Source organism: Chlorocebus sabaeus, chromosome 14, assembly GCF_047675955.1.
Source record: "Chlorocebus sabaeus isolate Y175 chromosome 14, mChlSab1.0.hap1, whole genome shotgun sequence".
NCBI lineage: Eukaryota > Metazoa > Chordata > Mammalia > Primates > Cercopithecidae > Chlorocebus > Chlorocebus sabaeus.
Window position 1 is genome coordinate 6720161 of NC_132917.1, and position 27142 is coordinate 6747302.

Here is a 27142-nt window from a genome sequence, read left to right on the forward strand (position 1 = left end):
ATAAAAAAAGAGTCATTCCTTTGGAAATACTAGCAGCTTATAAGCTTTAAAATCCTCTCCATACAGTTCAAATCAAAAGCCAGCAGCCCTTTCTCATGGATGCATCAAATCATGCAGATGGCCTTTTTGTGCCCCCTTTAAGGTGACATGTGCTTCAATTTATTTTTAATCTTCTAAGTGATGTCGTCAGGACGCCGCCCGGGTGACACGGGAGGTGGCCGCTCCTGGGGCTGTGGGTCTGGGCAGTGCAAGCTCCATGCGCACTGACCCCACGCGCTCAACCCAGAGTCCACAGTCAGAAACCGGCCTCGGGCGGCGGGAGACGCTGCAAAGGGAGATTCCATAGAAGAGGTAAATTCATTAAGAAACTCATCACCGTGCACACCTTAGAAATCCCACCTTTTGTGCTCAACGTGGCCGCGTCCCCGGGGACGCCGTTGGCAGCTCTCCATGGAGCAACAGTGCCACCCAGTGGTCACCCCTCGCAATGCCGCCGCCCGCTCCCCTGCGCGGTCCCCAGCCGCAAGGGAGAAGACAGAGAGAAAATGAGTTGGTAGGAACGCTTGCCCCAATAGCACATCTTTAAATAGTTACCCACATGAAAGCAGGCCTGCAACTGATTCAAAACCACCTTGATGAAAAAAATCTGAGCACACCCATCAAAGGCAGTGGGCACAGAACTCAGCAATGATTTCTGCGTTTGGGGTTTCCTTCTCCCCTCCTCCTTCCTCAATAACGATACTGCTGATTACATCTTCCAGGGGAAAATAAAATTAAATACATCCGCTTAATTGCTTAATTAATGTGAGCATAGGTAGTACCATCCAATTCAAAGATCTAAGCAACTGAAATTCCATTTGCGGGGAGCTCCCCCACCTCAAGAGGGGAAAAGGAGGCAGGAATGTCACAGGATTGAGGATCTCACAGATGGAGGGGAAATCGTGCCCTGTATCTACCACGTGTGGCTGATGACGTTGGGTGAGTCCCCCGTGGGCGTTCCTGCCTCCCCGTCTGTGAAGCGGATCACCTGTGAAGTCAGATTTGCAGGAAAGTGATTCTAATTGATGAACTCAAAAGAAATGGGAGTATTGTTACCACCCAGCTTCCTTTTGAACCCCTGCCTGTATTCCTGATGTCATTTCCACTGTGCCTCTCCCCCTAAATGTCCCCTTTCTCTCTGTACAGACCTGGAAGCGCAATGCAGACCCCGCCCCCCTGCGCCAACAAGCCTCTTTCCCAAACGCTCCATGAATACTGATCATTCTCGCTTCTGGGTTTTCTGATTGATCACGTTGTCAAGTTGGATCTCTGTATTTTCCTTTATTCTTCTCCCCATGGCTCTTTCCTCACATTGTGGATGTTTTAAAAACCCTTATTAGTGAATTGGCTTGTTTTCAAATTAGAAAAACCTGAATATTAAGGCGGAAAGGACCTGAATCTTAAGACAAAACACTTGGATCCAGGATCTGACTTCATCTTTCTGTACCTGGCCTTATCTCTCTGAATCAACACGAGCAATCCCTTGATTTATGTAGAGGGCTGTTATTTTGTTTTGTTTTCATCCATGAAATAAAAGTTTGGGCTGGGGAAAAGTTTGCAGTATTTTTGTTGTTGTTGTTCCTGCAAGTCTTCAACTAATTACTTACTGACGCCTTTTAAAAATCTCACACAGTGTGTTATTTCAGAAAGCTATTTAGTGAGTCCTATAAATTACTAGGTTAAATCGTGTACAATGACTGTTTTTATTGACCAAAAATGAACAACTATGAAAAAATGTCATAAGATATAACCTAAAATAGCTCTTCCAGAGAATTAAATCACTCAGAGTCACTTAGTGTGTGCCCACAAACCCTAACTGAGTGTCCACTACACGTGATGCATTTCAGTACCAGGGCAATCTGCGTGAGAAACATGGCCCCCAGCCTCCTGGATTATCAGAACTCTTAGGACGTACAAAGGATTGAAATCCGTGGTCTAACAGCAGAGTGGTGTTTTCATCATTGTACCACCTTGTTGTAAAAAATTTGCTGGAGCCTGAAGGAAACCATGCATGGCAAGAGTGTGAGTCAACGGTTGGCTATGAATCAATTATCCAGTAGCCTGCCTCCTATTGAGCCCTTACCTGTTGCCAGGTGCACTGCTGAGCACGCATATGCGTTATCTCACTAGATCCTCATATTATCTCGTGAAGTGGTGTCTTTGGAACTTTCTTCCCCATTTAAGGATAAGAAACAGTGAAACTGAAAGAGATTTCAGAAATGTTCCAAAAGCCCTCTAGCTGTTAAGTGGCAGACTTGGGATTTGACCTATTCTTCAGAGTTCTAGCACATGGCTTTAGCCGATTCATTCTGCTGCCATCTTTCATACACACACCTCACCACCTACGTCATGGCCCGTGTGCAGTTCCAGCCATTCACTCACACACACGCATACATACACTAATGTCACCAGGAGGACAGCGTGCAATTGCACGAGTGTCCTGGAAACACCAGGACAGGCCGACACACATGAACTCAGAGTCAGAGAATTATGCCACGATTGGGAGAGATCGTTAAGACAGAGCACAGATACGATACAATGAGATAAGAGTACCAACCAGGCGTGGTGGCACATGCCTGTCATCCCAGCACTTTGGGAGGCCAAGGCGGGTGGATCATGAGGTCAGGAGATCAAGACCATCCTGGCCAACATGGTGAAACCCCGTCTCTACTAAAAATACAAAAATTAGCTGTGTGTGGCGGCGTGTGCCTGTAATCCCAGCTGCTTGGGAGGCTGAGGCAGGAGAATTGCCTGAACCCGGGAGGCGGAGGTTGCAGTGAGCCGAGATCACACCACTGCACTCCAGCCTGGTGACAGAGTGAGACTCCATCTCAAAAAAACACAAACAGAGTGCCCACCCTCCCTCCTGGATTAAGCTTGGCTGGCACCACTCCCCTGTGGGGCAGAACAGGGTTGGAAACAGCTTCTCCAAGCCTCAACCTGAGCGTCTATAAAATGCAGACAGTGATCACCGCGCTGTAGGATGAGTGCAGGCTCAGTCAGTGCCAATGCAGAATGCCCCCCACACCCTGACACGGCACACTTCTCCACGGGAGATGAACACACGGTGACCAACACAGCAGCAGTGGGCTCCGGGCGAACTTCTGTTTGATGATCTCAGAAGGGAGGTACTTTAAAGGGGTAAAGATGAGAGGGTTATTAATGGTTTTTAAAAAATATTTATCTGTGATTGATTCATCTTTAAATATAAGGAAATCATTTCAATTTTAAAATGTGTGGAGAATAAGAAGGTAAAAAATATAAGGAAAGTCTTTACAGATGCTGGGGTCCAGAATTTGAGGTGGCGTCAGTATTATTTTCTCCTCCAAATACACCCAGGAATGATTTTTTGAAATCCTATCTGGCAGACTGCCAACATGCCACGATCTTTTTACAAGTGTTTATATATTTTTTTAAAACAGGTTTATAGTGATGAGAACATCTGATGTCCTTAAGGGTTGTTCCCTTTTCACTTGCTTTTTGTCCTCACAACGGCTCTCTGATACGATTAGGTTGTGTTGCAATAGGTCTCATTTATTGTCTAAAACAGTGGTTTCCCTTGTTTTCTGATTATTTATTTAGTAGGACAATCTGAGAACGTAAAGAATCTACTCATATTATGTATTAATTAATTATGTATTAATAATTATGTAATTATATACACGTACTGCTGAAAAAGATGAATACATTACAACAGGGGTTCCCAACCCCAGGCCACAAAGTGGTGCTGGTCGGTGGCCTGTTAGAAACTGGGCCACACAGCAGCAGGTGAGCAGCAGGCGGGCGAGCATTACTGCCTTAGCTCTGCCTTCTGTCAGATCGGCAGCACCACTGGATTCTCATAGTAGCCTACAGTGAACTGCACACGCGAGGGATCCAGGTTGCGCACTTCTTATGAGAATCTAATGCCTGATGATCTGAGGAGGAATAGTTTCATCCCGAAACCACTACCACCCCCACCCTGTCCTTGCAAAAATTGTCTTCCACCAAAAAGGACCGCCGCTTTACAAAACAAAAGGGAAAAACAAACAAACAAAAACAAAACAAAACAAAAAACGCCTTAAAGGATAAAATAAGGGAAAATGAATAAGGTTTTAAACCAATTTTTAATTTTTGCTCAACAGTAAAAATACAAATTATGTGCTTTAATGAAGAAACATTTTATCAATAATAATTTTAAAGAGAAAATGTTTTTTATGTTGCTTTGACACTTTGGAACATAATAAAAGTGAAGCTCTAAATTCAGTTCATTTTTTTGTACTAAATCATAGTTGAAAAGTGCATATCACAAAAGTACATAAATCCAAACAGAAGGGCATTATCAACTGTGCCTTTTATATTTTGGTATCATATTTCAATTCCATTCGACAATTATACCTAGGCCTGTTGCTGTTACTAAAATATATCTACTGAATTTTCTTTTTCTTCAATGTAAGTGAGTTGTTCTTGCAAGCAAATTAAGAAATTAGGCACTTTTAAAATTTTGTCAAATGGATTCAAAACACTGTAACTCTTATTTTAGAAAATTTAAAATAGATTAAAGATGTTTTTGTACATTTTCACAACGTACAGATTTGAGAGTTTTGTTGTCGTTGATGACATGTTTTGATGATAAAATCACATTATCATAGAATCACTTCCAGACATCTAATTTTGAATTGCCCGTTTACTCTCCACAGCGTACATTTCTCTCAAAAAAGCAGTCACTTTCTCGTTCATTGTTTACAAATCACCTACGAGTTGATGTTATATACTTTGGGTAATTATTTCTGTATGTGTGAATTTATTTATATTTAATTTAGTAATTTAAAAAATACCTGGTTGGTAGCATCTGTGGTTGACTAGTACTCAGCATCTGTGTCCCCCATGGATCACTTGCATTCAAATAATAATAATTTTCATAACTCATTTCTAAATTTGACAGCTCTTCAGGGTACTTTGCCATGTGATCCACAACAAACGTATGTCTGCTTTGAAATATTTTCATGTGCCTTTCCCATGTCTTTAAAAGATATTGCAACATTTTAAATGACACCTTATTAAGAACAACCCTGTGACTGACTGATACCTGACGGGCTCTTGTTGTATTTTAACTGCTGTTGTTAATTGCACAAAGCATCACTGATTAGCCTTCTATAATTTTTTCCTTGCAATATTATTTCATTAAATGAATGCTTTGCTGTTCAGAATGGAGCTTCTTTCCCATAGGTCTTTCTTTCGTAGATCACAAAGAAGTCGTTCTTTGTGTATTTCATTATTGGAACTGAACTTTGCAAATATCAGAATGTTGGGCATGTTAGAAACATCTGTACTTTTATTCAGCTGTGTAGGAAACCCCTCAAAATGAATAATTTATTCACACATTGGTGCCCTTCAATCTTCAGTAATATTTTTGTTCATCTTCCAAAAGTGTTTGGAGGTGAAGGGCACGATTTTGTATGTGCCACCTTGTTTTGTGAATTGTTTCAGCAAAGTAGGAAGAAAAGGTGTTTAAAATTGGTATTGCGTTTTGTTCTTTTCTATTAAGAAAGAAAACTCAAAGGGAGCACCTAGAAAACTGCCGTTGAGTTGAGTGGAATTTTGCAACATGTAGGATTGAATCATGTAAAAATTTTAGCATTTCCAAAAATGTGATACACGTTTGTCTTCATGTTTGGACACCGGGTTTTAAAGGTCTTACTAATTGTGTTGGATTTGTACTTTCTTAGCTAATTCCTCAAGGTCCTATGCACAAAGAGAGTGAATTAATAATAGTGGATGAAAATACCGTTTCAAATAATTTCACATAATATTAAACTTTGTGCCCTTGTCAAATCTTATGAGATGACTTTCGTTTTAACCCGGTTATAACTAGTGGAGAACTTGCTTCAGATGGAGAACGTATACCTGCTGTCTTATTCGTGTTCACTTGTATTTGTAATATTATTGTTTATTATTATTATTATTATTATTATCATCATCATCATCAATCCATGGCTTACTGCAAGGATACTTCTAAGGTATCTATCCATTTTGGAGGGCTGGCAGAGTTAAAAATAAAGTAATGTATAAACGCACTTTGCCAGAGACACGTCAACTGCAGTAGTTCATGACACTGAACACACACAGGCAGGTGGGGCACCGCCATCAACCACCTGCCCCAGGGTCAGTTCTGTCTTTCCCGGGAAGATCATCCGCTCAAGTGGAGGGAGAGCACCAGGGCACGCCGGTGCAGGTGGTTCTGCTCTAATGTTGATTTCACACTGACACTTTTTGCAACAAAGTTGATATTAGGGAACAATTTGAGAATAAGGCAAATTTTGTGTTTGCGTATGTGTGATTTCATTTGCAAGAAATGCCAGGTGAACACAGAACTGCATGCAGCTAGCTGATCTGAGACTAGGAATGCACAAGTGCATGCACACACACCCCAGCATTTTCCAACCTCCAGTTCACCCCACGTGTTAGGAGCCTCACCACCCAACTCTGGTGCTACAACTTTCCCTCCCAATCCAGATCACCCACTGTTTTAATCCATTTAGGCTGTTGTAACAAAATACCTTAGACTGGGTAATCTAAGTTCTGGAGACTGGGAAGTCTAAGATCAAAGCACCAGCAGATTTGATGTCTGGAAGGGTTTGTTCCTCACAGATGCCACCTTCCTATGTGATCTCACATAGTGGGAGGAGGAGACAAGCTCCCTCGGGCCTCTTTTATAAAGGTACCCATCCCATTCATGAGGGTAGAATCTTCATGAAATCTTCATGATCTAATCACCTCCCAAAGACTTCACTCTCTAATACCATGACACTGGGAATTAGGGTTTCAATATATGAATCTTGGAGGGACACACATTCAGACCATAGCCTCCTACTCCCCTACTCCCCCCATTTCACCACAGTGCACAAGCTGCAACCCCAGTACCCACACTCTCAAGCAAGCTTCAAGCCTTTTTCAAGGTTAAGCACCACGTTTTCTGTAGTATTTGTGCATATGTTAATCATTTAACCTGTGTAAAACTATACTACTGTTTTTACTAGGTCACTATTCTTCTTTATTTCATGGACAAAAATTTAGAATGATGTATCCCTAGTCCCATTTTTCCCCATCAACCCTGTGGTTTTTATTGCCCAGTGTTGCATAGAGTAGGGAATTTTAGACACATTTGCATCCTGTTACAGTGGAACTGACTGTAAAATATAACTTTCTTCTTTCTCATCTCTTCCATCACTTGTAACCAAAAGCATTCCTAACTCTTCAGGAACCTAAATTAGACCTGGGAGTGAGGAAAAGATTATTGGAGAATGTGGCCTCCAAGCCAAGAGCAGAAGGATAGGAAGGAAGATGACTTCTGGCCAAGAAAGAAGCAAATCTCTTAATGTTGCATCAGGTGCTTTGGATGCATTATTTCAATTACTCCTCACAAAAATCCCGTGAGCAAGGCATTAGTGCCTTTATTTTATACACATGAATGGACGTCTGGTGTCATCAAGGACTTCACTGAAGTTCAGGCAGCTTTTGCAGCCATTGAAACACCAACACTGAGAATCTTTCCACTCCATCATGTGTGGCTGGAAGGGCTCACTCCCAGAGTGTCCTGGTCTGCACTCCACCAGAGGCCCTAATAAAAAAACCAGGGCACAAAGACGTACAATTGAAAGACTAGGGAGCTCTTGCCTCCTCTAAGGAGAGAAACATCCACTAGCAAAGCCCATCAAGATGGTGAGATAGAGGCCTCTGAGCCATGGGCCTCAGCACTCCATCCTCTACCTTGAAGTGACACATGGTGGCTCTAAGGGGCACATTTTATCCAAAGTTCATGGAAGGGGCAGCTCCTGTGGAATCCACTCCTAAGTGGTGCTCACTCAGTGGTTCCACTGGCAGTGCTCCAAGTACCAGTTCCGCCTGCTGCATGCACCACAGGCCATTGCCAAGGGTGGCTTCCATCAGAAGCAGCTGTGTGCATTGCTCCGAGGAAGGCAACAACGCCTGGAAACAGCTGCTTCCAGTACCTGGCTCTTACGGCGGCTCTCACGGCATCCCAGCATTTCCTGTCTATTAAAGCAGATGTTCTCTCTCTGGCTGCCAGCCAGATTGGCATCATCTTTCCGCATGGTAGCAGGCACCGGCTGTGTATATGTGAGGAAGTCACTTTGACTTTCTTAGTTTGTTTCCTCTTACATAAAATAGAATGAATGCCTCTCAACATTGTCGTAGAGATTAATTGTGATAAAATATGTACAGGGTATGGCTGTAAAAAGCACTCAGTCAATACATGCCCCATCCTGTGTGTGTGTGCGTGTGTGTATGTGTTTCCTCTCTCCTTTGGACAACAGTTTCATGAGAAGGTTCTGGCCAAGTTACTTTACTATGACACAGTTCACTCGGTATTAGCCGCTTTTTAGAACTGAGAAACAAAGGCTGCTAAAGAAGGGATACTAGAAGAAAGAAAAATAGCATGATGAAAAGAGAGTAAAATGTGCAATCTGAGGAACCTGAGTGTGTACCCTCACTCCACCATGCACTCGACTCATGATAGCAGGCATTGCCTCGGGAGCCTCAAGGTCCTCTCCAGCCCAGCGGGGAGAGCCTGGCCTTGTGGTCCTGTGGGCCAAGGACTTATCAGTGGCTGAGCAGGATGGGTGCATTGGCTGGAGGGCTACCCTGAGCTTAAACTTCACAGAAAGGGGAGAGGAGACGGAGGAGCAGGCTCTGGAGCAACCTGAACCCCGTTTCACCAAAGGTCACGAGTTACAGAATACTCCAGCAAAGCTGGGCTCCCTACCCACAGGCATCCTGGGCCAGACCCTTCCCTGTTCACTCCAAGCAACTCAGTCCTCCTTATACTTGTACCGGGGGATGAGGCAGTGGACAGCAGCCCCTTCCTTGGCAAGCACACATGTGCACACCAACATATACACACAATACACACACACACACTCTCTACACAACAATATACACACATACCCAATATACACACTATACACACAGACATAATATATACACTATAAACATATATATGCACATATATACATACATATATGTACATCCATACACACACATACAACACACACACAACACACACATATACCACATATACATACAACACATGCACACAATACACATACAAACACACAATGCACACATACCACACACGCTGCACATGCTGTAGAGTCCGGGCCAGCATCCTGCTGTGAGGTGGGAGCCCAGGGGGTGTCACACCCCCTCTTCTTGCTAACCCTTGGGTTTAGCAAGTTTCCCCGGTAACACCCACCTGTCAAACACGTGCTCTATGGAAACTGATCTGAGTCCAGTTGACCAACAGCACAGCAGGGATAACAATTCCTAACTTGTGGGATTGGAGCTAGTGTGGAATAAATTACCACGTGTCAGTATCAGGCCCACAGTCAGCCCCTAGGAGACCCATATAAAGGACTGATTTCACTTCCCACAGCACTGAGACCGGGCGAGAACCCAGGCCTGGTAACTCTGTCCATCCTTATTCCTCCCACTTATTTGTCTAGAATCAATGGAAATGTGGACCTCGGGACATGTGGTCTTTCCCAGCTCCTCCCTGGGAGAGAAGCATCAGCATCACATTTAGGACTGGGAAGCAGGGCTGTCTCCTGGAGATGCATCCAGTTCCCTGATGGGATGGCTTTAGGATTCATGTTTGCAGAGTATTTCCGGAGACTTTAGGGAAGAACGAACCATTTTTTCTGGGATCTTTGTGCTTTTTCTGTTTTCTCAAAGTGGCACATTAATAAATTCTGCTTCACCCAAGAAGAGGAACAGGTTGTCCTAAATTCTGTGCCCATGAGTTACCATCAAATTTCACAACAACCACTTAGCAAAGTGCATGCAGCAAAGGCCACTTTAGCCCACCGGGCCAGATACCCAGGTAAGGAGCCCGAGAATGCTGGCCTTACTTCTTTCTTGGCCCCTGTCTCTTGTGCTGTGGTACCAGGCTGTCACATGGGCCTTTGGCCCCTGTCTGCCATGCTGTTGTACCAGGCTCTCATGTGGGCCTTGCTTCCTTCTCTTGGGGGCCAAGGTTATTCTTTGGTTGTTAGTAGACCTGGCTTCTCTGACCAGACAGCAGGTATGTACCAGTACGCACCTGAGCACCTCCCCTCCTCCTGCCCCATCCAGCTCCATCTGCACTCAGGCACTGCACCTCCTGCTCAGAAACCACCTGAAATTAGCCTAGTTGGCCAATGACCCAGCCAGGAGCTCCAGTCAGTCTCCAGGGAACTCTGGACAGAGAGAAATACTAACCTTTCTCGTCTATTGCATTTTCTAGTCAAAATGTTCACTATAAATGCATTTTCCTATGCACTTAGTTTGGCATACCTCCTAAGAACATAATTCATGTCTTCCCATTTGAAAACGAAAACAAAACAATTTATGGTACCTTTTCCTGGGTATCAGAAGGAATCCCCATGGGGTTAAGCATTTTACAAATATCATTCAGGAGCTGGCAGGTTTTTAGAATGAAAATCCCACTGTAAATCATTCTAATGAAAAGAGGATTCCTTGGGAGGCACATAAGCTTTTTATAGAGCACTTAGCTTCCCCTGGTTCCCTGACCAATGTGCTCTCTGATGCTAACTGAGATTCATTAAGCCTGCAAGAGATGAAAGAGCACCGCACCAAGAGTCAGAAGAGCCGGCCTTACGTCCTGCGTGACCTTGAGGCATCCCTCATCTGGGCATCCACACCCGCAAAGGGAACGTCCTCACTCTGGCACTTCAGAAGGTGTTGCCGGGTGCAGTAAGGAAGCAGATGCGAGGCACAGTGCAAACATAAACCCTCTGTTGAATGAAGAGTTCAATGAATAAGCAAAGAAATGAGTGCGTTTGCAAATTGTAAAATATTTAACAAATGTAGTAAATCAGCAAATCAATATAAGAAATAGGTATATCAGTGTAAGAACTGATTTTCTGGTTTTATACTTGAATGAAATGGTAGACCAGTGCTCTATCATTATTCTTCAGCTATACAGAAACAAATTGATAAAAACCAGAGAGAAGAAGAGAGTGAGAAAGAGGAAGCACTGGGGCACATCAGTGAAGACGCAGGAGAAGGGAAGGGACTACGGTGCGCGATGCTGGTTCATTGTGTGTTGACCTGCGTGCATGTTTTCCACGTAGCCTCTCACTTGCTCTGCACTGCAATGCAAGGCAGTAAAATTGCTTTTGTTTTAATTTTACATACGAGGACAGTGATGTTAAATCACCTATGTAAAGTCACACAGGAAAAAGCAGTGGCCACGGATCTGTGGACCACCTTTTGTACCTCCTTAAAATTTTGTGCTCCACTGCCTCTTGCTTCTGCCCAGGGGAAGAAGTTAACACACTTGTAAAATTTAGAGTACTATAGGAAGAAGAGGTGGTTTTCTCACAGGCTAAGTTACAAATATGACCCCAGGAGAGATACAGAGAAGGGAGGAACCTCTCCTCACTATAAAAGCTCACAGTATAAACTAAAATGTAAAGAAGAGTTAGCTGAAATAGTGGCAAACACCACAAAAGGGACAATACACCATTTGAGAAGAAAATTCAGGCAATGAAGCTAAAACTTCCCGCCAAGGATTACCTCATTTACCAACAAAGATTATGAAATCATTGGTTGAGGCAATCTGGGCAAACATGATGAAGGCAATTAAGAGGACTTAATCCATACAGCTTGAACTTTGCATGTCCGTCAGTGTTCTCCAGAGAAACAGAAGCAATAGGAAAGATAGAGGATGATTTGGTTGGACTCTGTTTCCCCACTCAAATCTCCCCTTGAATTGTAATAATCCTATGGGTTGTGGGAGAGACCCAGTGGGAGGTAACTGAATTATGGGGGTGGGTTTTTCCCAGGCTGTTCTCATGATAGTGAATAAGTCTCACGAGATCTGATGGTTTTATAAAGGGGAGCTCCCCTGCACATGCCCTCTTGACTGCCACCGTGTAGGATGTGCTTTTGCTCCTCCTTGCTTTCCACCATGATTGTGAGACCTCCCCAGCTAATTAAATTGTGAGTCAATTAAGCCTCTTTCCTTTATAAATTACCCAGTCTCAGGTATGTCTTTATTAGCAGCATGAGAACAGACTAATACAGATGATAGAAATATAGATATAGATAGATAGATAGATAGATAGATAGATAGATAGATAGATAGATAGATAGACAGATAGAGATAGATAGATAGATAGATAGATAGATAGATAGATAGATAGAAAGATTTAGATGGATGGATGGATAAAGATAGACAGACTGATTGATTATTAGAATGGACTCATGAGATTATGAGGTAATTCAGTCTGAGTTCAAAGGCCTGAGTACTGATAAATGGGTAGGGGATTAGGGGATGGGGGAACGGTGTAACTCTCAGTCGAGTCTGAAGGCCTGAGAATTGGGGGGACACTGGTATAAGACTCTGAGTTTGAAGACCCAAGAACCAGGAGCTCCAATGCATAAGGACTACAGAAGATGGATGACTCAACTTAAACAGAAAGAGCAAACTCACCCCACCTCTTCCTTTTTGCTCTAGCCAGGCCCTCTACGGATTGGATGATGCCCATCCACTTTGGGGAGCCTGAGTCTTCTTTACACAGTTCACCAATTTGAAGGTGAATCTCTTCTGGAAACACCCTCACAGAAACACCCAGAAATAAAGTTTTACCAGCTATCTGGGTATCTCTCAGCCCAGTCAAGTTGATACACAAACTGAGTCATTATACTTGGTCAATACCCAGATAGGAAGCATCTGTTCATGACTGTTCCTAGAGTTCTGTTTGGGATGAACATCTACAGCATGTAGGCAGCCCTGAAGCAGAGCTGTCCCCACAGTCCTGTGTGAGAGCACAGTGAGGAGGAAGCAGGCAGGCAGGATACATGCCAAGTGGGAAGGGAAGGCCCAAGGAAAGGGCCAGGGACAGGTAGTCTGCGTCTGCTGCAGCTGGCTCCACACAGGGGCCTTCTGAGCTCATATGGTGATATAGTTTGAATACTTGTTCCCACCAAATCTCATGCTGAATTTTAATCCCCAGCATTGGAGATGGGGCCTGGTGGGAGAGGATTGGACCATGGAGATAGATTTCTTGTAAATAGTTTAGCAACATCCCCTTGGTCCTGTCCTCACAATAGTCAGTGACTTCTTGCAAGTGTGTGGCACCTCCCCCATGCTCTCTTGCTCCTGCTATTGCCCTGTGACGTAACTGGTCCCCATTCCATTCCCCTCATGATTTTAAGCTTCCTGAGGCCTCCCCAGAAGCAATCCCAGTGCTATGTTTTCTATATACAGCCTGTACAATCATAAGCCAATTAAATATCTTTCCTTTATAAATTACCCAGCCTCAGGTGTTTCTACATAGCAGTGCAAAAGTGACCTAATACACACGGGCTGAGGACTACACCTCCACAGCCCATGTGTGGACATGCCTGGTCCAGACAGCAGCAGCCCAGTCAGGGGAGGAGCAGCTACACAAGGCACAAGGCCACACTGTGAAGGGGCCTGACACCCTGACCATGCTAAGACTTATTTTTCAGAAAAAAACTTACACAGCAGAAGCCCAGGAGCCTTGTCCCAATGCCTCCTTCCAACGCAACTTGATATTAGAATAAATTCTCAAGTCCCATTGCTCTCTCAGTTTCCCACCCCACACAAACACTCCTCACCTTCTTCATAACATAAAGCCAAAAGAGCTAGGAGGATGGGTTATGTTTGCAGGAGATATAAAATCATGACACCGAGAAAGAAGCAAAGTAGAAAATAAGAAGCAAAAGAAAAGGTGCCTGCTCCCCCACTCTCTCCTCTCTCTTGCACCCAAACCAGAACAGATGACTCTTACATCTTTGAAGGTCACTTTCACATCTCTGGGCTTTGCCAAGGACCACCCTCCACAAATCCCTGCAGTCCCTGTCCCCTATTATCCCACTCCCTTTCTGCATCCCATATCTCCCCTTTTCTAATCTTAAGGATCCTTCAAGGGCCTTTTCAAACACTGCCCCTACCCTGAAGTTGTCTCAGCCTCTCTGATGAGAAACAGAAAGACATGGGCTTTGATTCCAACAGTTGCACTCATGGCTTGGAAACTCCTCAGACTGAAACTGCCTTTGCATGTGAAGATGATGACAGGACAGAGGTCTAGCGCGGCTGACTCCCTCTTGCTTCTAGCCTTACAGGCTGGCTGTCCTCACTCACTCCTGGGCATAGGCCAAGATAACCATGGGAGGAATTTAGTTGATAGTTTAGCTTGGATGCAAGGAAAATAGTCCCTCCCTAAAACTAACCCCCTCCTTTCTCAGTGAGTGAAAACTAACAAAAGGCCATGAGATTAGGATTACGGGAGAGGCCTGAGTTCTGCTCAAGTGTAGGCATGGTTTCTATAATCCCTTACTGCTCAGGAGTCACGTGGCCAGAGGTCATGCCATCTGCGACTTCCCCAATTGCTCCTATAGATAACGTCACCATTGTAGAACCTAAGATTGGTATTTTGAGATATTTTTTAGATTTCTACATTCTAACAATCAACTCCATGATATTTAGGTCATGCCATCTGCGACTTCCCCAATTGCTCCTATAGATAACGTCACCATTGTAGAACCTAAGATTGGTATTTTGAGATATTTTTTAGATTTCTACATTCTAACAATCAACTCCATGATATTTGCTTCTAGTAATCAACTATGAACCTGTGACTCATGACTCAACCAGTCCTGTGGTCTCCTGAGGACCTCAGCACATGAGGACCATTTTCCACACCCCATGACTGCACTCCCAGCCAATCAGCAACACCTTGTCTACCAAATTAACTATAAAAACCCAACCTCTGAATTCTTAGAAAGGCTGATTTGAGTAATAAACTCCAGCTCTTCCATGTGGCTGGCCTAGCATTAATTAAACTCCTTCTTCACTTCAGTACCACGGTCTCAGTGAATTGGTTTTGTCTGTGCAGTGGGCAGGAAGAACGCATTGAGCAATGAGAACAGCTCATACAGGGATTACTCTGTGCCTTGGTATTCAGTCAGTTAATTATTGTTGGAGTTCAGAAGGTGATACCTCAGAAATGGTGCCGTCCCATGTTGAAAGGCCTGAGATGCTGCTTCAGAATCAAGGCCCTTCTAACATTGCCTTATTCACCCACGACCCTAGCAAGCACATGGATGGATGGAGAGACTCCTGGAATGTCCTTATCTGGTAAAGAAAGCCTCCTTCCAAAAGAAAGACAATTGCCTATTTCTCCTTCCTGAAATCTCATTGTCTATCTGGGAAAAGAAGACTGAGGAATGCAAAAGCACCTGGTTTCCATGTCCCTGGCTCATTAAAATTACAAAAACAGAATCATTTACAAGTTAATTTCTGTCCATTTATTCTCCATAATAATCATTTGCTGCTGCTCAAAAGAAGTGCCCATTCCCCATCTCCTCCTCCCCTTATGCAAAGGGGAATATAATCTTCTGTACCCATTGGGTTATTGGATAACCATTCTGTTGTGATTCCCCCATGCTATGCACATTAAAATTAAGTTTTGTATGCCTTTTCTCCTACTAATCTGCCTTTTTAAAGTTGATGTTCAATGAACCTTTATAGGGCAAAGGGGAAGTTTCCCCTTGGCCCTTACATTATCTAAACATAACTAGGAGGAATTGTAGTAATAAGCATTATTTAGATTCTAGTTTTGAAGATGAGGATCCTGAGGCAGGGAGGTTAAGTAACTTGCCCAAGATCACATGGCTAACAAAACTGAGCCAGGAAGCACACGGCCCAGCCTCAAACTCCACGCTCCTAACTCCTACACAGCACCACCCTGAAGCCTACCGGGAGTTTCAAGATATTTCCGGATCCCATGTTAAGAAATGTTGGTCTAGCTTATTTGACCTACAATGCTATCCCTATAATTTATGGCATTTTGTAAGAATTACAGGAAATCATGTAGGTGAAAATACTTTGTAAATTATAAAATATAAATTATTACTGTTGTGGATCGTCACTTTTTCCTTTGTACCTGGCCCTCATGGGACTCCTTTACATCAAGTACTCCTAAGGGAAGCTGCAGGGTTCCTCCATATCCTTGGTCATGAGTCATAATCCTGGACTAGTTAAGGCATGTCAGTCTGACATGGTTTGGCTCTGTGTCCTCACCCAAACCTCATCTGAAATTGTAATCCCCATGTGTCGAGAAAGGGAGGTGATTGCATTATGGCAGCAGTTTCCCCCTTGCTGTTCTTGTGGCAGTGAATTCTCACGAGACCAGAAGACTTTATAAGGCAGTTTCCCCGGCTCGCTCACCACTCTCTCTCTCACCTGCCACCATGTAAGAGGTGGCTCTTCCCCTTTTCCAATGATTGTAAGTTTCCTGAGGCCTCCCCAGCCATGCAGAACTGTGAGTAATTAAACCTCTTTTATTTATAAATTACCCAGACTTGGGTAGTTATCTACAACAGTGTGAGAATGGACTAATACACAGTCCATCCTAATTCCAGCCCTCTCATCTTCTATCCTTGCTCCTTTTTCTTCCACATCCATTCCTAGCTCTCCACCAAACCTTTCATGCAGCTCTAGCTCACATGTTGGCTCCTCTTGACAACAGCTCTGGCTCTCACACCCAACAACACTGCTCCAGCCCCCACAGATCTACATACCCAGGTCCATGTACCCTCAGAACATTCACAGTGGGGCTCCCTTTGAGGCACCTGTAGCCCTACAGGGGACACCCAGATGCCCACCACAGCTTAGCATGGTGATTCGCATGAAGTCATTTGGTACTGGTTGGATACGACTGTGACCAAAAATGAGAGCCCTTAATAATTAAAGCAAGATGTTCTGCTGGAATATGAATGCCTAGCTCATAATTTCTAATCGCTAATAAAAATCCTGACAAATATCTCATATTGAATAGAGCACTGTGTTGTTATGATTTGGAAATGTCAATCTCCATTGAATGAATTTTACATCAGGAAGATCCCTGGAGTCTTATTCTTTATAGCAGGATGAGCGTAATGAAGCCGGCCAGTCTATGTCAGGAACAGGACATCCTAATGCGTCGTGGAGAGTGGATGGCCTCGCTGTAGCCTCTGCTTCCCCATCAGCATTGCTCTCTAGAGGGGCCGCATTGGTAGCAGCATCCTGCAGAAAAGTCAGCTCATCTTGCTGCACAAGAACCAACCCGGTCCTCTTGCACGTTAACTCAAGCCTGGAATTCCACATTGAATTTCTCATGGCATTAGCAAAGCACTCAGGCATCTCTCCATGGAATTACAACCCTATTATTACAATTGAGTGTACATTACTCCTTATTTTCATGTCAATAGCTTGGATAAGGCTATTACTAAAGCACTAGAGTATATAAGAGTTACATACTTAGGGGCAGAAAAAGCTGAACTGGGAAATTAAGATGCAAAATATGAGTGAGTAAAAGCTACATTTTTGTGATAAGTTTGTATCTGAACTGGAGTAATTAGACAAATATGAAATGAGACAATTTGTCGTTCTATTTATTTCAATTTTTCCTATCATCTAGTCAGCTTTTAATCTGTATTCACCCACACAAAGTATGTGTTTCAGTGGTCTTGTTCGTGGGAAAGGCAGTCAAACTGATCCTGCCTCCTACAATATCTAGTTTCCTTTCAAGTAAGAAGAGTGATGATTATTTGCCAATTAAAATTAAACGAACAAGCCTTAGGGGCCAGACTGGGAATAAAGTGGAGTTTTCCCCCAAAATTTCAACACTTTTTAAAAAACAACAATAATAATAACTGCCAGTTACTGAACTATTTGGGATAATATTTCAGAAAATGAAATATGGAGCAAGACTGGCAGTTGAAGTATAGTCAGTAAGGTTCAAATCCCACTCTGTCATTAATTATATCTCTCTTAGACTTGCTTCTTCATCTGTCAAATGGGGTTTTTAAAGAAGTAAATGAGATGATCTAAATGAAGAACTTAACCCACTATATGGCACATAAACACTTCATGCTTGTTATTTTCAATTATTACTGAATTATTCATGTACGTAAATCATGATTCTTTTGAACCTCTATTTTCTTATCCACAAAGGGAATAATAATACCTCTGCCACAGTATTACTATGAGGACACTAAATGGCAATGGTGGCAGTTGCTACTGCTAAGTGGATTGAGAAGCCGGGCAGGGTGACTCATGCCTGTAATCCCAGCACTTTGGGATGCTGAAGCAGGAGAATTGCTTGAGCCCAGGAGTTCAAGACCAGCCGGGGAAACATGGTGAGACCCCCATCTCTACAAAAAAATATATAAAAATTAGAGAGGTGTGGTGGTGCGTTCCTATAGTCCCAGCTACTTGGGAGGCTGAGGCATGAGAATCACTTGAGCCCAGGAGGCAGAGGCTGCAGTGAGTTGAGGTCACACCTCTGCACTCCAGCCTGGGCGACAGAGCAAGACCGTCCAAAAAGAAAGAAAGAGACCATCTTGGCCAACATGGTGAAACCCTGTCTCTACTAAAAATACAAAACTTAGCTGGGTGTGGTGGCGGGCACCTGTAGTCCTGGCTACTCGGGGGGCTGAGGCAGGAGAATCACTTGAACCCGGGAGGAGGAGGTTGCAGTGAGTCGAGATCATGCCATTGCACTCCAGCCTGGCAACAGAGTGAGACTCCGGAAAAAAAAAAGAAAAGAAAAGAAAAGAAAGAAGAAAGGAAAGCAGATAAGGGAAGGAAAGGGGAGAGAAGGGGAGGGGAGGTGAAGGAAGGAAAGAAAGAAAGAGAGAGAGAAGATAGAAAGAAAGAAGAAAAAAAAGTGGGTGGCGAGCTTAAAGCAGGCTTCCAGGAGGACGGAAGACTCTGGCCACTTCTTGAGGAAAAAGAACGATATTGGGGTTCACCAAACAGGAGAGTGCACTTCCTGAAGAGTGCTCTGGATGCCTTCTCCAGCTATGATGACAGCACCTGAGGGGGAAGGGGGCCCTAGAAGGGGACCAGAGAGAACCAAGATGCCAACATCGTGGGACAGAGGGTGCGGCTGCAGCACAGCTTGGCAGGAGCAAAGAGATACGCTGGTCCACAGGCGGCAACCTAGGGAGACCCGCTGCCCATGGAGAGGGAGCTGTCAGATGCTCAAGTTTAAGTTGATGGCTGAAGGAAGGCAATTACTACAAGCAAAGTGAGCCAGTCAGTTATCCTCGAGATTCTGCAAATAAAGTGCAGGGTGAGATGAGGACAATTGCCTCTGCGATTTGTCACAGCTCCCCTGCAAAGTCCTTCTGCTACATCATCCCAGTGCTTCTCATTCAGTGGCATTGGTGACACTTTAGTCCATAACCACCATTGTCCATGGAGTCATTGATCCATAGGTTTTCCATAGAGCTATGTCCTCCTTGCTGGATAAATGTGCAAACTGAAGAACCACATTGAGTCACTGCTAAGGAAATGCCTCAGCTAAGGTCACCAACCCAGCCTGGTGTGGTGAGAAGGAGCAGCCGGCAGCGCCGGGTCAAGCATGTAGGCCAGGAGTGCTGCATGAGGTCAGGTGCCGGGGCAGTGGCGTGGATGGTCCTGCTATGGTTTCCAGAATAAAATGAGATTTTGTTCTTTGATTTTCCACAGTCTGAAATCAACACTTCAGAACTTTTGGGGCTGAGGCCAAAATAAAAGATGAGATAAAGTTACCATAGGCTTCAATTCTGAGTCGCAGCTTCACTACCAAACAGGAAAACGGGTGGCTACGAGCATCACTGGAGATATCTCTGAAACCGAGGGCACATTTCCAGCTCTGCTGGTCAGTCACTGCCTACCAAGGGCTGCACTGGGCTCATTAACACCCTGCTCAGAAATGCCACTTGGCCGCAAAGGAAGAAATTGCAGCCTCAGAAAATACCTTATGAAAGAGAAGTTTTCTGCTTCTCTCCACTTCTCTGCAAACAGAGACAGTCTTGAAAGGCGGCAGGGAGGAGGAAGGGGAAAGAAGGAAACACAGACAGGAAGAGAGACCACGTTGTATTGACACACGCTTCCACCAAAATTACCTGGTAATTTCCCCCGGCAGTTAAAGAAGAGCGTCTGTTTACTGTTGCCACATCGAAATTTCCCCATGAGATTTGTCTGAATAATTTTGGGAGACGAAAACAAGGACATACAGCAGAGGCCTCCATCAGCCGTCAGTGCTGTGCCATGTCTCACCCACTTTTACATCCTGTAATTAAATCAGCGAGCCATTCAGACTGTCTCTGCTTCTAAATTACACGAAATGAGGATCCTTCCAATCGCGCCTCACATTCAATTTGTGCTGTCACTCTCTGACTTGAGGAATGGTGAAGGAAAAGAAGTCAAGTCCATCTGGGAATTTTATTCAACCAGGGAATGCCAACAGATACAAGAGATTGGGAGCTATAAACAAGTGTTTTAAATAGGGTCTCCCTAGTCTCAAGTCTCACATAGATGAATGCAGGAAGAAAGGATTGAGGATCTGCTCTTTGGAGCACATATTTTTAAAGAATGGACTCCTACTTCATTTTCCACATGGCAAGTGATTTATCGTCAGTAACAGACTAAGGTCTTTGCATTAATTATTAAAAATCCAGGGCACAAAACTCTAGATAACTGCTTCAATTAGTTGATACAGATGCAACTTGTGACCAGACCAAGAAGATGTGAGACAAAAATCAAGCAAAGAGAGATTCTGTAGCACAGCACTTGAAAACAACAGGCCCGTTGGCTACTTCAAACCCTAACTCTACCACCTATTAACTGCACCACCTTAAGCAAGCTTCTAAACTCTGCTCTGCGGTGCAATTCCCTAGCCTGTGAAGCAGCACTGGTGTGGTCACTTATAAACCCTCCTTCCTGAGATCATAAGAACCTCCAGTATATACAGTAAGCACACATGGCAAGGACTCTATAAATGTTCTCTATTGTTAAGCTCATTTACTTGTGAGGTTAAGTAGGAGAGTTGCGTAGGATTGTGAAAGGGCTTTGATTTTTGATGCAGACAGTCCAGAGTTTAAAGGTTGTTTCTCCTTTCTGATCAGAGGCTCCAGAAAAAAATTAAAGCTTCTAGACTTTAGTTTTCTAAATTAGTAAAAAGGTAAAATGCTGAGGATGACATCAACCTCCAACAAGCAGTTTTAGTGGTTAAACAGACTGGCCAAAAGTTGTAGGATTAGTGTCTATTAGTGCCTTTCTCCTTCTCTCCTTCATCAGAGAGTAAGCTGGGAAGAGCTAAAACAGAGATCCATAGATCTCAGAAGACGTGAGTACGTGCGGGAACGGTCTGCTTCTCATTCTTCATGTCAAATAAGAGACCAAGAACAGAGGAGGCCCAGGCCCAGGCATGTTGCCCAGCACTACACAGATACAATAACTCACATTATTACAGGAGCCCTGCAACACGACCCTCGTGGGATCACACAGAAGGTCTAAGTCATTTTGTTTGTCTTCTTTGGTTGGTCTCCTGCACGTTTCTGATGCCACAAATTATTAGGAAACTCGACGGTAGATTTGCCAGCACTCCCCAGTTACACATTGATGTGCCATGAAACCGCATGGAGAAGAGACGTTTCTGAACTGTGATACAAAAGAGCACAGAGCTGATTTGCAAGATCTTTCTACCAGCCGTATGCTTTCTTTGAGTCATATTTCTGTGGATTTGAACAAAGAGCTATGCACTGCCCTTGAACCCTTGATGGTGATCATCGTCTGTGTCTTATGTATGTCTCTATTTCCAGGAAGAAACCCAGGGCCTGGCACATCACGGGTTTGCAATAGCTGCATGTCTGGCTCATTTTCCCTGAGCCTTCTTGCTTCTATATATATTTTTGCTGATTTTGTACATGTGTTGGAAAAACCCTAGAGCAGCAACAGAAAAGCACTGTTCAGCGTCTCACTGATGTTCTGACCGTATGATCATGATCCTACACTGGGCCATGTGACTGACCTGGTTCCTTTATCTCAGCAAGTCTAATGGCAGCTGTTTGTTAAGTGCCTCCTCCTCTGTCTAATGCACTTTACATGGGTTGCTGCATTTAACTGTCACAACCTTTTGAAGGAAGCAGTGATATAATCATCCCCATTTTACACATAAGCAAACTGTGGCTTGGGACGGTGCCTTGGCCCAAACTCACACAGTTAGCAAGGACCTGAGGTACTTGGACAAAGGAGCTGCCTTGTTTCCACTTCATTACACAGGTTCCATCATCTTATTTAATCTTCACGACGGCCCTGTTAAGTCATTGTTATTATCCTAGTTACAGACGGGGCAGTGAGGGAGCCTTATACACAATAGACTGGAATTGGTACCCAGATCTTTTCACTTGAAAGCTTAGAATCTTTCATGCACCCCTCGTGGGCTGCTGCGATGAACTCCTGGCCCAGGACACACGTGTGTCATGGCCCAAGAGGAACTCACCACGGCCACCTCCACAAAGTAGAATCAGAGATGTTCAGCGCTGGAGGGAGCATAGATGATCGTACCTTCAATCCCTTTGCATTAAAGATAAGGAAACACATTATCTATAATGCCCAGTCTCCTGAAACCCACTTTCCATAAGGAGAAGAAAATAGAACTATATGAAGAAAGGCCAAAGATGGAACTTGTTGGTCTAAAATAGGAGTCAGAAAAGCCCAAAGCCTATCTTTGCTATGGCCCAAGTTAAAAATAGATTTTTACGTTTGTGAAGAATTTGAAAACAAACAAAAAGAAAGACGAAGAAGAAGAATCTACGACAGAGACCCGAGGTGGTCCACAAAGTCGAAAATATTCACTATCTGGCCTTTCACGGAGAAAGGATGCCGAGTCCCGATCTAAACTATGGCTGCATGTTAGAATGTCCTGGGGGAAGTTTTACAAGCCCATTCCCTTTTTAAAAAATTAATAAATAAATAAAAACAAAAGCAAAACAAACAAAATATATGCGTATGCCCAAGTCCAGCGGAAACCAAGTAAATCAGCATCACTAGAGATGGCAGCCCAGGTGGTGATGCTGCTAAAAGCTCCCGGGTGACCATAATGCACATCCAGGACGGAGAACAGTGGTCTAAGAAGAAAGACAAATGCCTCTTTAGGAAAGAGCTGCTGTTTTATTTAGGAAAAAGACCTCAGTGGGCCCGTGTGGCAGTGAATGTCAAGGTCCACTGGGTCAAAATGAGAAATGTTTAGGAAAAAAAAAAAAGAACTCTTCTTATCATAAATAACAGAAACTGTTACCTGCTCTCGGCGGAGACAGTAGACAAAGGAGAAAACATAGAGTGAGAGAAGAGAGGTTTTGAGAGAGAAAGTCAGCCAGGATGTGATGGGGTCAGGCGGGCTCTGGAGAGAGCAGCTCAGGCAGGATGGCCTGGGGTGGATGGGACTGGATTTCTAGTGGTCATTCGTCAGTTGTTGACTGTTCTCTGATGGGGCCACTCTATGGCTCCAGAATGTCAGCAAAGTCTCTTTCTCCAAAGCCTGCGTTGGTGGAGTTTAATGAATGCAGGGAGCGAGGAGTAAAATGCTAGCTGTGGGCAGGGAACCAATGAGGTGGGTGGGCAAGAATCCAGGAGCCTGAGTACCAGCCACGAGAATAAGGGCATTCTAGGAGAGAAGGGGATGCTCCCCATAGGACGTGGCTTCAGGCTTCAGTCACCGCATGTAGATCTTAATAAAAGGAAATCTCCAGAAGACTGGGGAACATGGGAGTGGCAGACTCTGGGTTTATACACATGAACCAAACAACTTACCTTTTTCCTGCAGCTCCCTATTCCGCTTTCCCAACATGTGTTCCAGCTTCGAGCCTCCCTGTCTTTGCTCATACCATTCCTCTGCCTGGTATAGCACCGTTCTCTCAAATGACTAAAAAGACCACTTTTCTTTAAAACCAGCTCAGGCTTCATCTTATGTGCAAGGGCCTTTCTAAGCCATCTCTATATTTTCTCAGAAACAAAGGATATATCACTGTCTATAAGATGTATTATGTTTATACTTTTATTGGTCTTAACTGACCTATCAATGACACAGGGGCCTTCTCTTATGCCTGGGTTCAAAAAGAGATGCTAAGACAACAAAGGAAGACGCTCGCACCCTCAGCATCCTCACCTGCCCCCTCCTGCAGGCAGGATTCTGCCTGATGGAATCCCATGTTATTAAGCCTTCGTCACAACCAACACACGATGTTTACGATCAAATCACCGAGAGAGGCAGAAGGAGAGAATGAAAGTTCATCCCAATGAGAGCAGCAAGTGCAGAAGGAACAGAAGGTGTCCAGCCTCATCTGTTTGGGGGAGCTGGGTATGCATGCAGGGTCGGTGCAAGCATGTTTGTTAGTCCCCTGCCACTGAGATGGAAGCCAACAATTTCTCCTTCTCAGAGATTGGCTTGAAATTTCCTGTGTAAGATGGCCTTGGAAGAGGCAAACTGGTTGGAAGAAGGGACTTGACATTGTCCTGGGGGTCTCTGCAGAAGAAGAGAAAATGTCTACAATTCATATCAGAGAAAAATAGAAACAGGTTAAGATGGCTGTGGCTCTCTGAGCCTTTCAAGCAAGGTGATGAGCAGCTGATTTCGTGTAGAGGTGAAGGCCAAAGATTGACCTAAACAAGTACATGCAAACGTGTTACCAAAACTGGATGCAGGAGAGACTCTCCTAATCAGAGGGGCAGAACCGATGGGGTCCAAAAATCTCATCGCGGGGCAGGAACTGCGGATCAGAAGATGGACAGGAATCCGATGGCAGCACTCTGGGTTGGATTTTTATGGGCTTCTTACATGTGTTTTTGTGGACAGCATATGCCCTTTTAAAGACACTAAATACAAAGAAAGAAGAGCCACAAATATCCGACCTGGGATGGGGCCTTTCTGCACTTTAGCACCAAAATTTTTTAAATAATGAGAAACTTGGGGAGAGCAGCTGATGTTTATCAAGGTCTTACACTGCCAGTCCCTCCAGAAGTGCTTTAGCCGTAATGTCCTTTAATTCTCACCACAACCAAGTGCTGTGAGTCTCAGATGATTGACAAGATGGGAAAAGAAAGCACAACAGAGACCTGGCCTTGGTAGAGTCCAACGTCGAAGGTCAAAGCAGAAAGAGTGGTCGAGGGTGCAGGTCAGAAACAGAGGCTGGGTCACAGCTGGCCAGGTGTGGTGGGAAAGGCATAGCTTCCTTAGCCTGGAAGAGCACATTCACCCACAGAGTATCCTGAGGTTATCGAAATTCCGCAAGAGGCCCAGCATCCTCTCTCCAAAGACCAACCTCCACTGCTCTTATGATTCTGTACTTACACGTCCTATAGGTCCAGAATTCTGAATTAAACATTTTGCAGCTTCATGAGAAGAGCATTGGAAAGAATGTGTTTCCTCCTCCCTCTCGCCAGCTTCATCCCGATTATATTGCCATTCTTCCAAGACAGTTCTCACATTGTTGCGAGGTTATATCAGCTGAGTGACTTTCAAACTGTTAGACATGTCATACTAAGGGAAAAAACCATGCCCATAATCCATTTTCCTGTCTGTTCTCACTTCCCAGGAAAAGCAAAATGAGGAGGGGAGGAAGGAGATTGATTAGGCTCACACAGTGTCACAACGGGAAAGAATCTGAGTGTGTGGCACACGCAGGCACATCGAGCATTGCCAATCATGTTGCCATGCTGGGCCCTGCATTACAACACTAATTAGAATCTTCAGTAAATACTAGCACTTGACTAGCTTTAGCTTACCGATGCCAAGACTAGTTTCCTAGTAAGGGGTCTCTAGACTTGTGTAAAAATAGAACTCTAAGGAGGTGAATTCTGTAAAAATACGAGTGTATAGGTGGGGATGGGCACACAAAATTACCCAATTGCCTATTAGCCAGTTTCTCATAGTCTCTTAGTTCTCAATCCGATTCTTAGACTTTAATTTTTCTCCTACCAGCAACCAATTTTGTTCAGCCCCTATGAGATGAATTTAGCAATGCAAAACATTTACAGTCGCACACCTATGTGTGTGTAAGATGTTAACAGAGAATGTAGAATTGAACCAACCAGCCATTGCTTTCTCCCCATCAAGGCTACTCTGATTTTTCTTGTCCTCTCTCACACAACCCTACCACCAGTGTGCATGTGTGTACATGCACATGGACACACACCCACCCATAAACACACAACCACCAATCACAGTGAGCTTATTTTGTGTTTAGGTTTGGCTTGGACCTCATTCGCTTTTCTCAGGCTGTAGTTTATATGCCAGTCATCTGTAGGCACAGGTCCTTACTGTTAAACTTCTGTTTTGCCCTTCCTAAATTCCTCAGGGAATGCTGGTCAAGCCTGGATCAAGGGTACATGTAATGTCAACTATTTCTGCCAGATAAAGAAATGGGAATGTTTTGTAAATGCCAAAGCTAAAGCATGGTCCCAAACAATGGATACCATTAACATGAATCAGAGTAATGATTAAATTATATTTTATTCTCAAAAAAGGCATGATAATGAGCTTTGAATACTACAAACCAATAGGATGTATCCGAACAAATGCTAAATAGAAAGCTAATTGAGGATGTACAAAAATCATGCAAAATAACACACATCAAATTATTAACTGATTGAGCAAATAATCTTCATGAAACTTAAAAATAGCCACATGGAGTGGTCAGGAGATGGAATGTAGCTTAGACTCTCCAAGACAAGGTTTTCCGATCACCCTCCATTTGCCCTTCATCACTCTACAAAGGTAGAGGTAGGCTGTGCTGATTGTGCTGAGTAATGGGTAGGCAAAGGGGATGTATATTTCACTTAGAGGATGGTGACCATGACCATCTAGTTACATCCTTTCTCTCCTCCACAAATAGGAATGAAGCAACTATAGTCCCTAAGGCACTGCAGTAGCTGTGGAAACAGCTCCCTGGTAGAATAAGACTCCACCCAGGCCATGCCTCCACGGATAGGTGCTGTCTCACAGGCAGCAGACAATGGTCCCTGCTGAAGGAAGCTGAGGATGGTATCCCCAAAGAGAAAGCATGTTCACCAGGCTAGAGGAATCATTTGTTAAAACTCTGAAACATGCCTTTTATGAAAATCATAACCTTTTGGGAGAAAAGAGATAATTTTTTAAAGCTACAAAGGAGCCAGAAGGAGGGAAGTGGAGATGAGAAATGAGAAACAGATTACAGCAAGGAGCACAGTGTGTGTGCATGTGCCTGTGCAGAGGCGTGGAGG